Consider the following 15483-nt stretch of genomic DNA (forward strand, 5'->3'; position numbering starts at 1 on the left):
AAAGACAAAAATACTTAATACATAAACCTATACCAAAATCAACTGAATTTAAGTGATAAGTTTTGATAATGTACATATGTATATTACTAACTATATTAATACCAAAAACCTACAGACCAGAATGTGGAGTATGATGATAGGCATTTGATTACAAAGCAAAGCATTCACATTTATGTTAAATGTAAAAGCAAAAGTAATGGAAGACAAAAATCTTAGGTTAAAGTTGCACAACTAGCTTTCCCCAGCAGCCTAAAACATGCTCAATAGACAAAAGCCTCCAGCTAAGTCAGTCCTGACCAAGGAGATGTGTTCTTGCCGCATTGTACAGCAGCTGCCCATAGTTCCTGACTATTTGCCTCAGCAGCATTTGAAGGTCCTATGTTAGATTCTTTAGTTTAGTTTATTTTTTTAATGAAACAGGAACAGTGCACAGTCTACATTAACCTTAAGAGGAGAGATGCACTGTACCAGCTTGTAGCGCCTGTGCTCAATTCCACCTGTCGTCCCTGGGCAGGATTGATGTTATAGTTCATAAAATCAAACATACAAAGAGAATGTTTTTATAATGATTGGAACATCATAACTATTCTGTATCTTCATTCACACCCAGTTCTCTCATCTCAAAACATCATCCTTATCAAAATCATCATTCAGTTCATTCACTCCAGAACATCGTTTTCTCTTCACTCATCAGACACTCATCGGTGCACAGCTTTGGTTTGAGAGGAGCTACTGTTTCGCGAGGCGTGAGAAAGTGCCATACTTTGTACATGTGATGAGCTATGTTGGTGACATGTTCCACTGACGGACGGCCGCACATGAAAAGGCTGACTTTCCAAATGCTGTTCTACGTTTGTGGATCCTGCACTTGCCACGTATGGTGGATCAAATGGCTCGGGAGGTGGTGGTTTCAGAGCTCAGAGGAGCAGCAGCAGTATGATGAATGATCTTAAACAGCAGACAAACATTTGCATACATTATCAGGTTTTCAAAACTTAAAATGTTGTGTTTCACAAGAATATGACAGTGGTGGAATAGCCGACTTTTCTTGTCATGGGTCATGGGTTTTCTGATCTATGTTATAATGTTGTTTAATGTATAATTGCTCAAAGGCAGAAGAGGACAAATGGGGGCCAATAAAGTATAACTTAACCTTAATAAATGAGAATGAATATATTTTGCACCAGAGAGTAACACATTACTCACTCGACTCACACTTTTTCACGTAAACTGGTATTACACGCACAATCTTGTCCAGTATATAATCGCCCGCACTGAAAGATGAAAGGAAGACAAGTATCAAGATGTATTTTTGTCATAAAGTTGTAATCACTGTCTACATAGAGCTGTATTGTGTAAAAAATAAATCAAATAACAGCCACAGTGTGTTATAGCATCATCCCAACATGGCACGTTGATCACAAAAAGGTTAGCTCAAAGGCTTACGCTCTATCTCCATCAACTACAGATGCAGCCAGGGGGCACATCTAACATGTGAAATCAACAGATAGTGATGCCTCAGCCCTCCTATTTGTCTTGCCTTGCAGCTGTGTGATTGCATGCAGCTATGGGGAGGCTATACGAAGATAGAACTGAGCGCAGAAGGGCAGAAGACAGGTAGGAACCCGCATTGCCATTTATCCCATGCAAAGTGAAATAATAGCCTATCACTTTGTAGCGCTGGTGTCATCCGTCAAGCCTTGAAGAGAGGATTGAGAGGCGCTCTGTGGGATAGCCGTCCTTGGAGGCGTCTAAAAACAACGCTGTCTTCCCATTTCCCTGTCGGCCATGTTGCCTTGGATTAAAACCATTCTTTATGTGATGGGCGAACTAGGCCAGACGTCCCGGAGCTCTGTTCGGATGTATTTAACTTAATCATAGAAGGGTTTACTTTATGTCCCACTGCTGTAATCCCATTGTGCGCCACTCAAATCATGTCAGGAGGAGTTACAATCAAATTCAACAAGATGCAATAAGGCTATGGACTGGAAAGCTAACTTATAAATATAAATACAGTCCTTGTAAGATTTGGTCTTGTGAGGCCAAAAGAAAAAGTATGCGCCATTTTCAGTTTTTCGTAAAGAGAGGGTATAATGCACAATCGACTTTTTAGAACTTTCTGCCATGTTAGAATGTTGTTCTCTCATCAAAAACAAAGTTTGCCCTAAGTGATTTTTTAAATATATCATCCATGCATCTTCAAGCAATCTTGCAATTTCTCCTGGGCACAATTTAATGCCTCCTTATGGTAAGCAAGATGAGCCCACAATCCATGTTCCCGCACAGACAATTTTCATGAATACACAAGACCAGATACCATACAATACAACTGTGATAGGCAGTAGTTTCAGTAATGGAATGCATGCTGATTGTGTTGTGGTAGCTCTCTGATGGTGAAGTGACTTACTGCAGTTTTCAGCAAATATAGTATTTTCAAAACAATAAAATGTAACATGATGATCTAAATATGTGTTAGTGTAATAGCCCCTCTTTAAAGGAGACATATGGTATTATGTGAAATTGACCTTTATGAGCTTTTAACCATGTTATAAGGTGTTTGATCATTAGTTTAGTCAGAGTTGTTTTTTATTGATTTATACATGTTTGAGTACTCTGGCATTTGAGGCTGGAGCGCCCAGAAAATCTGTTTTCATGAACCCCCTATCTCTGCCTAGTCAGACTGGGGCCACCTAGTGCCTCCTCTCAATTTGATTTCTCTCCAGCGACTAGGTCAGGAATCGGAATACACTAGATGGCTTGCAAGAACACCAGAAGTTGTAGACCACACACTGGTCAATCAACTTTGTTTGCTGTTGTGCCGGCAATTACTTGGACATCACTGAGTGCTCTAGCACATTACATACATCACAACCAAATAACAGCAATTGGTTAAAAACTAACCCTAATGTTGCGAGGTCAGTTTCCACAAAGTGAAACCGGCTGATGACTCAGGCTAATCTCTGCCCTCTTCTCTGTACTTTATTATTATTATTATAAATTATTAAACTATATTCCAAATTATTCAAAAATTTAAGACTCCATGTAGCGTTGAAAAGGGTCATGTAGTCAAAAACGTGTAAATGAAAATCTACCAATTGCAGTAAAATGCCACTATGAAGACATCTCATAGTCAGAGATTCCACTTTTGTATCCAGACATAAAACATCTAAACATAAAACATAAAAACATTTTGTTTTTGTAGCTTGCTTAAAAAGAAACCAACACAATCAAGAAAACACAGAATTATATAAAATGTTCGAAGGACTTTACATTCACATTGCAGATTTTATATAACAGTCTTTCTTACCTCAAAACACCTGCATACTTATCTCTATTTATTCTATTTATTGACTTTTTTATTAGCAATTGTGAGCTTATTACATGCATACCTGCCTTTATCTATCAAAATCCACCTCTCATAAAAAGTATTAAAAGCCTCCCTTCACTCATGTATTGCCTTAGTTCTCACTCCACTGAAATATAAAAATATACTTCCAGCTATTACAGATCCACCACAAACAGTAATTGGTACATTAGCTTGTGTGAGATTTTCCATTTAAGTAAGCCTGGGTTGACTCAGGTAACCCAGCTTGTTCAAAAACAGGTTGGCACAAGATAAAAGTACACTAGTGATTGATGTAGCCACTGTCTCACCACAAGGCATTTCATCTGACAGCTATTCCAGGAGGAATCCAAGGGAGCTGTGCAGAATAAATTATTTTCTTAGTGAAAATATAACATTTGTAGGGACTAGTACAGATCATAGTCCAGCCTGAGACCCTGTTTGCAGCTGGTGGAAACAGACCTGTGAAAAGATGATGTCTCAAAAGAACAGGGTCAATATCAGGGGTGGATTTGCTAGGCCACCAGGAATATGATGTACAAGGTATTCCATCATATTGACATAGAGGGTTTCAGTCGTGCTAGTGCACCGTAATACTGGATTTCCACTGTATGTACTTCCAAGTGATATTGTGTGTCATAATGTGAAATATGAAGAACTGATTTACTGTGCACTGCTATCACTTTTCTTCTTTTCCAAGGAGATGTTATGGCTTTGCTTGCATGTTCCACCGTATAGCATTAAACTTGCCATCTCCAACAGGTGAAGATCTGCGGAGAGCTCATGTACAGTAAGAACAAGAGATTTTTGAGCAAAAAATGTATCTGTATTAGCCTGATTCATCAGCAGATTTCACTTCGTGGAAATTCTCTAACCTCGCAGCATTAGGATTCGTTTGCTCGATGGTAGGCCGGTACTTTTTTAATTTAACCAATGGCTGCTATTTGGTTATGTATGTAATGCGCCGCTAACGGGGCTAACCGGTATATTAAGTTTTTCCCAAATCCCGGAGGAAGAAGGCCAATAATGTCTTTCCCCTTGATAAAATTCACCAAACATTCTTTTTGTTCTGGCTTTAAATCCTCGATCTTGGGAATCGTTGCCAACACAGAATGTCTGGCACTTTGCTGATTGGCTGGTGCCTGAACTTGCACTTCCGGGGTTTTTGCGAACCGTCTAGTGCAGGGGTCTCAAACTCAAATTACCTGGGGGCCACATTAGAGAAAGTCTGAGTGAGGCTGGGCCGCATTGAGTATTTGATAAATAGCGGTTGCACGGGAAAAAAGGAGAGAGAAAGAACAACACGCAACACACTTTCTTAATCTTTAATAACAGTTCAGAACATGAAAATGTTTTCAGAACGTAAGTTTAAACTAATGCGTCTACTCTTCTTCTTTTGCCTACTTCTTGCTGGTTGAAACCTGGCTACGCTTCATCTTGTACAGCTGAGAGATATTTGGCTTGCAGGAGGAAGCAGATCCTCAGGATAGATTGAAGATGCTCATCAGTGAGCCTTGACCTGTATTAGGTGCTTTCACACCGACAGTATTTGGTGCGCACCAAACGGTCCATTCGAACCAGAAGTGGTTAGCTCGGTTCGTTTGCGTTGATGTGAAAGCGTCAATTGGACTCTGACCCGGACCAACTCAAGTGGACCGAGACCTCAAAAAAGAGGTGGTCTCGGTTCGCTTGAATCCGCACCAAAGTTGGTCATTTGGTGCGGTTCTTCTGGTGTGAACGCGAACCCGGGTCCAAACCATAGACAGCAGGTCCAAACGAACTATTCTAGATGCATCATGGGAGAAACATGTCTCCTGCCTGTAATGACGCGCTGTACGACTCCAGCGCAGTAACAGATTGTTGTCCAGACGCAGCCGCGATTCAATTTCAAAATATTTTACCAACAATGGCCAATACAGAGAATGTAATACACGAAGATCAGAGCAAGAACGTGCGAACGTGTGGCTCCAGAGTGAGTCAAAAATGGGGGTGTGTACTTCTGTTCAGGACCCGCACAGAGGTCCCGGTGTTCCCCGTGATCATGTAGGAACCAGCATTTGTTATTTTAGGCTTTAATTAACCAAATAATTTTATGACAATAGGCAATCACCCATTCAATTGATTCACCTTTAAAAAATGTCCTGCTTTTAGCCTAGTGTGAGAAATACAGTCGGACTAGATCCAAACCGGAGTCCCGAACCAGCAGGAGCAGCTCCGGTTCTGTCCGGGCTCAGATGACGTGGAGCGGGGAGTGAAAAGCGCTTTTCCCGGGAAGAACCAAATGCGGACACCAACTAAACTGGATTCACGTTCTGTCCGGATGCTTTGCACCACCTCGGAACCAGCCGCGGTTCTTGAGCGCGGAGGACAGGAGCAGCACAGACCTGTAGGTGTAGTCCACAGAACATTCTCACTTTCCCCGCACGGAACACGGAACCAGCGCGCAGACGGCGGAACGTACCCGCTCAGACCCAGTCATTGCGCACTGGTCTTGCTCGCCACCGTCTGGAACCAGCACATGGAGGACAGAGCCTCCGGACCATCTGACCAACGCGCTTGTAGGACGACAGAAGACCAAGGACCAGACTCCAGCCCCGTCCTGAGGAGCTGCGCGCTACGCTGAACGCTGTTGGCTTCTGCTGTTACCCGAACTCAGGACTGATGCGGTGAGTTTGTAGAAAGTTCTACGTTGCTGTTTTATGAGTTCATGGTGATAAGATGAGGACGCCCGCGGTATTAACAGGGAACATCAGTATTAGTTACTGGAGATATCACTGTTCTACCGGGATACAGAGGCTCGTTAATCGGACCAGTTTTGGTTCGTTTGCCGGTGTGAAAGCGGACCACACTGGAGTGTATCTGCTTCTCGTATGTCAAACATGGATGTTAGACGCTTGTTTTTGCCTTGTAGTTTTTGCTAACATGTCGCCAAGCCTCTGGAATAGATCACTGCAGTTTTGTGGTGCTTGCATATTGATGGGACAGCTGTGTTTGCCGCTGAGTGCGCGTGGATTTCGGCGACGCACAGGTGGAGCTTGGTCATCGGGTTGCCAGCAAGTTACGCACCGAGTGTTGAACAGGTAAACAGACTGTCAATGTCTTTTTATTTCTTATTAGCCCCTCCAATAAAGGTCCCATACTTAAGAACAGGGGAATTCTGTCAGCGCCTCCTCTGCGCTCTGATGCTGTGGTTGTGGGAGCGTAAAGTGAAGTGCGCACACACGTGTACCACCATGTGTGGTTTGTTTTGGTTCTTCGGTGACGCCGTATGTGCACGTGTACTTGTATTAACAGATCCACTTAGACTCGTTGCTTCACAACTGCTGTAAATTGAGTTTTGGGATGTAAACTGCGTTAATAATCTGTTGTGAATCTGCATGGGCACCGATTGCAGCTTCATCTGTCAGTGCGGCCCGCGGTAGGGGGGTGGGATTGTGCGTACATCTACCGCGGGCCGCACTGACATTATTCTTTGGAATCAAGTGGAGGGCCGCAAAAAATCCTTCCGCGGGCCGCAGTTGGCCCCCGGGCCGCGAGTCTGAGACCCCTGGTCTAGTGTATTCTGATTCCTGACCTAGTCACTGGAGAGAAATGAAATTGAGAGGAGGCACTAGGCGGCACCAGCCTGGCTACATCTGTATGGGATTAAAGCTAAAATCTCCACGCAAATCTGAAAAAGTTACAAAGTGGCTCTTTAAAGGGCCCATATTATGCTATAATCTGATCTGTTATAATGTTGTTTCCTCATCACAGAGTTTGGTTTCATTCACAAACTTTTAGCACACAAATCTTGCATACCGTATTTAGGCTGAGTTCTTCTCTCAAACAGAAAACACTCTGTTCCACCTTGTGATGTCATGTCATAATACAGGAAATCATGCTCCACTGTGTTTTTAAACTCCATTTACCTTCACTAGAATCATTTGGATAATTTCAGCCATGAAATTTCCTGTATCTACTAAACAAACGGTAAAAAGGTAGCTGTTCATTTGAAAACTACCGCTTCAGGACATTATGAGGTGGAATAGAATATTTTGAGCTTTGGAGATGTAGACAAATAATAAAGGATTACTGTACTCAAACATGTGAAAGAAACAAAACACACATCCAGGTATGTTTTTGATCATTTAACACTATTATATGGCTTAAAGTTCACAAAAGTAAATTTTATGTAATATAGGACCTTTAACTGGACATTTTGGTTTTATCTATTGACAAGACACAAATTTTCCTGTAGATTTAACAAGTCTGCTCCAGGCCAAAATATACCTAGGGCAATTTATGCATCGAGTGTATTATGGTCTGGGCCAATTTGTAATTTTGGTCTGGTAAGTTAAACCATTGTTGTAACCAGGGCCTCTAGCACTTTAAAATAGCAATGCTGTCAAATGAACCTGTGATACAAACTGATACAAACTGACACACTGAGGACACATATCTAGGCCTGTCACAATAACACATTTTGAAGTGTGATATATTGCTGAAGTAAATACAGACAATAAAAGAAAATACCGAAACCAAGAAATAAAGCAAAATGATCTAAAAATCTTTTCTAATTACACAATATTGTTAAAAAATGTCAATAAATAATCAGCAGACCCCCCAACCCTCAGTTTTCTTGATTTTGAAAGGAAATGTGTTGTTATTTACTTGACAATTTTGCTCTGTTCCCATTGTGTAAGAAATTTAATTTTGAAAAACAAAAAAATAAAAAATAAATAAATAAAAACAAACTGCAACATCTGATTTTATTTTTTACAATTTGATTATTTACAACACATCACACATTTATCAATAACAAAACTACCTTCATTTCACTGAAACGTAATGAAGTAAAAGTAGTAAAATACTGTACTTAAGTATAAATGTTAGGTATCTGTACTTTAATTAAGTACAATTTAAAGTGGGTACTTTTTATTTTTACTTACATTTATTACATTTGAGAGGTATCTGTACTTTCTACTCCACTACATTTTTTAATTGGACTGAAATATAAAAGTATTTTATATGACTGTTTGAAACCTGCTCAAAATTTCCACTCAGTTGAACAAACTGAACAAAATTCTGCATAAATTTCTATCAAAATCACTTTATTAGATCTCAAAATCTGTCCGAAATACTTTTACTTTTTTCTCTTTAAGTGCATTTTTTAAGATGTACTTTAATACTTTTATGTAAGAAACTAAATAAGAAACAAAATTGAGCACTTCTTCTACCACTGCCCCATTATAACAATGACACAGAAGTTGCTTTTCTGTTTTTCTCTCACCGCTCTTTTCAGTTGACATTTTTGTGCTACCGAACAACTGCCAAGTCATATTTTATTCATCAGCCTTTATAGCGGAGTGCATATGGCAAATTCTCAAATCTAATCTAATTAACAAAACATTCTGGTGCAACTTGAACGTTCTATAAACTGCACAATAATATACACTGCAATAAGATTCACATTCAGAATATACGCTTACAACTTGAAAACAACAACTGATGGACTTTTTCTCTGTGCAGTCATACCAAGGACAGCTCCACTATTGACATTTATTTGTAGATAGCTCTTCTTTGGCATGTGTCATTAGTTATAATCCATCATACTGCTACTACTACAACTACTACAACTACAACTACTTCAGTGCAGGGAGATTTGAATGGAGAATATCACAGTGTGTTGAGTGTACAGGTGTCCACATCCAGAACTGGTGGTATAAACTTCTCCTGTTACAGCCAAAGTCTCTTTCCTCTCTATAATTTTTGGGTTACTTGTTTTTAAACTGTAAATGTAAAAAAAATAGATGTTAGCAACAACATATTCCCCATTTTAATATTGACACTTGATAAGTAGAACAAGTACAAAAACTGGGTAAAGGAGGTCCAGGATTGTGAAGAAAACTGCTTCTTGTTGAGTGCGTGCTGCTCTGGCAAGTGTGGTGTGAACAGGGAGACAAGTATCTGTGACATCTCTGGACAGGCACAGGGCTTGTTGTTTTTGCACTGATACAGCACCTGCCATCACATTATCGGCTTCCTGGCAAGTGACACACAACTTCTTGGACGGGAGATCAAGGGCAAACTGGTGTCAGGGTTTCAGGCTATAGCAGCTGCAGCAGGATGGGAATTTTTTATGGGAAAAATCTCACAGAAATCTTTCCCACAGCATTCGGAAACAACTGGGATGCATTCTAATTAAGTCAAGCAAACTGGCAAAATTATATTTCAAATTGTGAAAAACTCTGATAGGTTTTAGCACTGACATGAAATCAAATATACTCATTATTATTTTAGCATTTTTTGTAAAATAGCAATAAGGGAACATTATTAGCTCCGGGCATCATTGTGGCTTTGTGTTCTAGCAACAGATGTGTTCAGTCTGGTCCTGTCACAATAATTACTACATCAACGTATCATTCAGGATATGACAGCTGGCACAATAGATTTTGGGGCTCAATATTTATTGTTTGCACAATTTCTTTATAATAATGGGGAGATTTTTGGTATTTTAGTTGTAATACGATAGGATTTGAGCTGTAGAGAGTTGAATAAATAACTTCTATGGCTAATTATTGGTTCATTCTGCTTTTTGATTGTTGCAAGTGCCTTTTATTGATATGGTCTACTTAAAAAAGTTGTTTACTGAGATTATCTTGCTTTGTGTCAGTGGCATAAAGTAGTTTCAGTATTATCGTTTATTGTATTATATTTCTCTGTAGCGATATGTCGTGCTTTACAATTTGTTATCATGACAGGTCTAGTTCAGTCCTTTTATAGGCTCAATTCACGCTCAAGTCACAAACCAGGAAGACGTTTGGAAAGATGCGATTACAATTTCTTCACACCCAGTTTTCGTATCGTTATGTTCTCCACTGAAACACAACTCCGAGCGCACTGGGTATATGCAATTAGAAGAGATGAGGGCGCCAAATTCAAGATAATTCCAAACAGCACATTTGTATGCAGCCTTCATTTTCCCGCTGATCATGTTTACTTCAATGGGTTTTATCACAGTCGGTTTTAATACATCCACGTTCGGTGAGTGCATTGTCAATAACTACCTCGGAAGTTGTAAACACATCTTTCCAAACGTCTTTGTAGTTTGTGATGTAAGTGTGAATAGAGCCTATTATGTTTAGCTCTGGTAAAAACTAAATCAGCTTAATTTGTGGTCTCAAAAAGGTCTGAAACTGCATGCTATTTCCAGTGGCCAATCCATTTCTTCTGCTTTGATTGGAGCCCATTAGAGAAACTATTTAGTCTCTCTTCAAATACATTAAGTGCTGGTCTTGCCCCAGTCCGATCATGGTTTTTGTCTCTTGTCTTGTCACTGCTTTATCATCATAGTTGTAGATTAGTCCATCAGTGGTCTATATAGACTTTAGCAACTGGTAGTCTTAATATTTACAACCCCAACTTTAATGAAAAGCACCCTGTCCACCTCACACATGTTAGACTTGACTCGTAAGCGCATTGCGTGCTGCTATCATCATCTCATGTCTGACTGAGCAGCTGAACCATGCAGCTCCATAATGTTGTCAAAGCCCTCTGGCCCTGCGTGATAAAGTCTATCAGGAGTATGAGGTCGTGAAGGCCAGAGAACAGAGTGGAAGGAAGGTGCTCATTTATTAAAGGCCGGGGCTCAGTGTGGCCGCTCCACCCGTTCCCCAAGTGTGAGTAAAGGTCGTTTTGCTCTTCTTAGCACATTAGCATTTAAATAGCATGATATCTGTGGCAAGTATCACTGACGGTGCCCACTCTTCTCCTGGGACGAACCCTAACTGCTGTCGAAAACAAAGTTAGAGGATAATAAAGTGCGTGCAGGACTATAGGACTACAAGTGTGTGCAATCGTACAGCTCGGTGGAGGGTCACTGATATTTTGGATGTTAATCAGATATTATGGATAGTAATCAGATATAATGAGAAGAGAATAAAGGTACTAAAACTTTATTATTATAATTTTTTTTATTATTATTAAGGTACATGTTACTACTGCTGCTGCTGCTACTGCTACTACTACTACTATTACTACTACTACTACTACTAGGAGAGTGCAAAAATATTGAAATATCGATATATCATATTGTTTAATTTGATGATGCAGTCTCAATATCATGGGCTGCTGTACCAAGAGTATTTTTTAGAGTTTATTTTACTGAATCATTTTGTGAAACAGCTACAGTTCTGTTGCTTGTTTGGAGAAAGTTCACTCGTTTATGCGACACACTTGACATTTCCACTGTTCTGGGTAAAATGGGCATTTTTCATATCAACTTAGTGGCTTAATAAAGACTTTTTGTATCAGGGCCTTTGTTTTTTACTGAACCATATCGAAACGTTTTGAAATATATTTTATGAAATTGAAAGTGCACTGTATTGAAAACCATATCGTATAGTGGCCTATGTATCGAAATATGTATCGTATCGACAACTTCTTAATAATACCCAGCCCTAACTAGTACTAACACTACTACTACTACTACTACTACTACTACTACTACATGTTCTCTATATTTTAAAAATCCTTCAATGCAGCTGGGACAGCCTGTCAAAAGAGCAGTCCTTATTTGTGATGTAATTAGACTGAATGCCCTTCCTGGACAGCACACATTCTAATGATTTGGGCTTGGGACCTTTATTTGAAGTATTCTGACATGTGATATTTTGTAGTAAGGGTGTTTGGACATGTATTCCTCAACATGGCCCCCAAAAGGTGTAGGTCACTACAAAAAACAAATAAGAGTGAGGCAAAATACACAATACCTCACTGGTAGAGCGGTCAGACACTGACCCACAGATTGGTAGTGCAATTCCTGTTCCCACAGATGAATGCTGCTGTTGTGTCCTTGGGTAAGACACTTAACTCGCCTCACCCCCTGTGTCTGTGTATACTAGTGTATGAATGTGTGTGTGTGTGAATGGGTGAGTGCTTTGAGTCCTGTGAAGATGGAAAAGCATTACCGTATTTTTCAGACTGTAAGTCACACTTTTTTTCATGGTTTGGGTGGTCCTGCAACCTGCGACTCTCTATACTTCTACGCTCTAAGCTTGTGTGTCAGTTTTCTGCACATGTCTCCTGCAGAAAAAGCAGATGTCCTGCTGCAAGTATTGAAATATTCAGCTGAAAACGATAATCGAGCAGCAGAAAGAACGTTTGGAATGAGCGAGAAACTTGTGAGGGACTGGTGGAAAGTGGGGATGGAGAACACAGCTTCACAGTAACCGGGAGGGTGCATCATGCAACTTTCCTGGAAGTCATTGGTTGGATCAACAAAGCTGGAACGAATGCTGAATCTGACAACAGCTATGCAGAAGAGGAAGCAGCGCTCCGTTTACCTCCGGAGGTCGCAAAGTTGCTCAGAAATGACACTGAGGATGAAGAATTCAATGGATTTAGTGATTTGGAGTGAGATGGAGAGTTTGGTAAACTTAAACAACTGTTCTGTTGTTTATGCTCTAGTTATCTGAATAACTGTTCATATGTGACGTTAACAGCCTGTTGTTCTCTGTACTATTGTTGTTACTATAACTTGCCTTTCAAGATGAAATATTGGCTCCTGGTCTCTGATTTTATAAAAATAAATTTTAGTTTGGTGCGACTATATATATATATATATATATATATATATATATATATATATATATATATATATATATATATATATATATATATATATATATATATTTTTTTTTTTTCTTCTTCATTATGCATTTTTTGGCTGGTGCGACTTATACTCCAGAGCGACTTATAGTCTGACAAATACGGTACAAAAAATGTGACCATTTACCAATTCCATTTGTTTTTTTTTTTGTTGGAAAGAAAGACAAAAATTCTGCTAGCATAGACTAAATTATTAGTGTCAACCTCAACGTTGTGCTGCTTTAAAATTTGCATACGCTTGAACCCAAACCCTCCTAATGAAATGTAATCAGTGTTTCTCTTTCAAATGACTTACATACACACAGAACCTTGAATCACTATATAGTCAGCAGCTTTCTATCCAATTGGCCAAACTAACGCTACAATCCCCATTTCGGAGCAAAACAAATCGATAGTAAAGCGTTCTTATCCATCTCCCAAAGGTTAAATGCAGTCTTCTCTCAAATCTGGCCTTTCCTTTGGATGGCAATGCAAGGGGAATTGTGTCCTCAACCCTCAGGGCAAATCAGCAGTGGCCTGGGCGATTACATTTAAGAGGAAGACCACGGACAAAGAAGCAAATCTGTCCTCTTGGCCGGCCGCCTCTGATATTCTACAGCCCGCTCCATCACAGGAATTTGCTGGCTTATGGCTTTGGCAAATATCCTGCTCTGACTTGTCCATCCGAGTGACAGTGCAAGATGGAGTGTGCATTTCAAGTGAAGATCGTGAACCACTAGTACAAATGTAATACTGAGCTGTCTGCCGCTTCCCCAGCAAAAGGAAACTAATCACATGCAGCTGATATTTGTCCTCATATGCCGTCTGGATTTGAGTAACTGTAAAAGGATTGGCAGAGAGAGATGTAGTGTTTAGATCTTATTAATATTACAGTAGTAAATAAGTCTCCCTAGTGCATTATTGGCCTTGTCCAATTCCAGTGACGGGGAACAACTTACCTTAGTAGCAGAATATTTTGTTAGAAGAAATTGATGCACTGCTATCATATGTGATTGGAAATGTCATAAGGAAAAGATTACCTATCCTTAAAGGTGCATTATGTGACATTTTTGGTAGAGGGTCCGCCAGCAGTTTGTCTCCATGGAGATGTTATTTCTTTGCCTGCAATATTCCATGGTATAGCCATCAAATGTCAGTGTCATCTATCTCCATATAACAAGCAGGTGATGACCATAGGCGGAGTTTGCGGGGTCAGGGGTGGCACTGCCCCCCCTAGTGGCTGAAATATGTCACGACATTAAGTCTATAATATAGCCAATACACATATTTATTTTTTTTAAAATGTATTAATATTTTAAATATGTCAATAAAACAAAAAATATTGTATGAAATAAATATGAATCCTAGGCTGAACCACAACTAAAACAGAACTGAACCAGGACTAAAACAGGACTGAACCAGGTCTAAACCAGGACTGAACCAGGACTAAACCAGGACTAAACCAGGACTGAACCAGGTCTAAACCAGGACTAAAACAGGACTGAACCAGGTCTAAACCAGGACTAAACCAGGACTGAACCAGGTCTAAACCAGGACTAAACCAGGACTAAACCAGGACTGATCCTGCACTGAAGCAGGTCTAAACTAGGTCTAAACCAGGGTAAAACAGGATTAAACCAGGACTAAAACAGGACTAAACCAAACTAAACTAAAGTTGGACTTGAGCGAGAGAGAACCCTGAGCCATACGCTTTATAAATAAGACCCCAGATCTGTGGTGGATCCATGTTTTTCATTGGATTTTTGTCCCATGAAAATACTAATAGTTGAATAAATAAAAAACGATAAATACAGTTAAATCCAAACAGTGGAATATTCCAGGCAAAACAATAACATTTCTATGGGAGTGAGCACACCTTTAAGATTATTTATTTGAGTGCATAAAGTTACATGTTGTTTTAATTACAGCTCAGTGTGCTTGTGAATGCTGTGAGTGGTGTGTGGATATGGCTGTGTGCTTGGTTGCCCATACGTTTAAACACACAACAGAGAAAACATTATCCGTGCAGGTGGACTGGGACCCCACTGCTCACAAGTCACGCTGCAGCGGTTTCCAAGCAATCATCAAATGTAGTGTCAATGAAATATTTAGACTAGGGTTAAAGCAGAACAGCAGAGGGTATGAAGTGGCCAGCTCAACACAAGCTCACATGTAAATAAGAATTCCTGTCATGCTCGTCTCTGTAGAGTAATACTGTACAATGTGCTCAATACAGTGAAGTATTTACTAAACTGGAAAAGCAAAGTCACTGAGGTCCACCTATTAAATCTCTGTTGTGAGATTAAAATGCTGTATCTCTTTTGTAAAATGACAAAACTGGGCGTTAAACCAAAGGTCACTCTCTTGTGCGACGCTAAATGGTTCCATTATACTCTATTAAGCCTCAAGGTGTCTTAAAATGATTCTTAAAGACTGAAGTTAAAGGTGCTCTTCTTAACTTTCCAGTGGAGGTTACAGTGCCTTGTTACCATGGAGATGATACTGCTTTGCCT

At 39.8% G+C, this 15483-nt stretch overlaps 1 protein-coding gene across 1 annotated transcript in view; it reads right to left on the reverse strand.

The window, feature by feature from the left end:
* dlgap2a (discs, large (Drosophila) homolog-associated protein 2a) overlaps nt 1-15483 on the reverse strand; it is a 175574-nt gene that overhangs the window by 55330 nt on the left and 104761 nt on the right.

Source organism: Boleophthalmus pectinirostris, unplaced genomic scaffold, assembly GCF_026225935.1.
Source record: "Boleophthalmus pectinirostris isolate CB_2022bp ecotype Guang Dong unplaced genomic scaffold, ASM2622593v1 HiC_scaffold_10, whole genome shotgun sequence".
Classification (NCBI taxonomy): domain Eukaryota; kingdom Metazoa; phylum Chordata; class Actinopteri; order Gobiiformes; family Gobiidae; genus Boleophthalmus; species Boleophthalmus pectinirostris.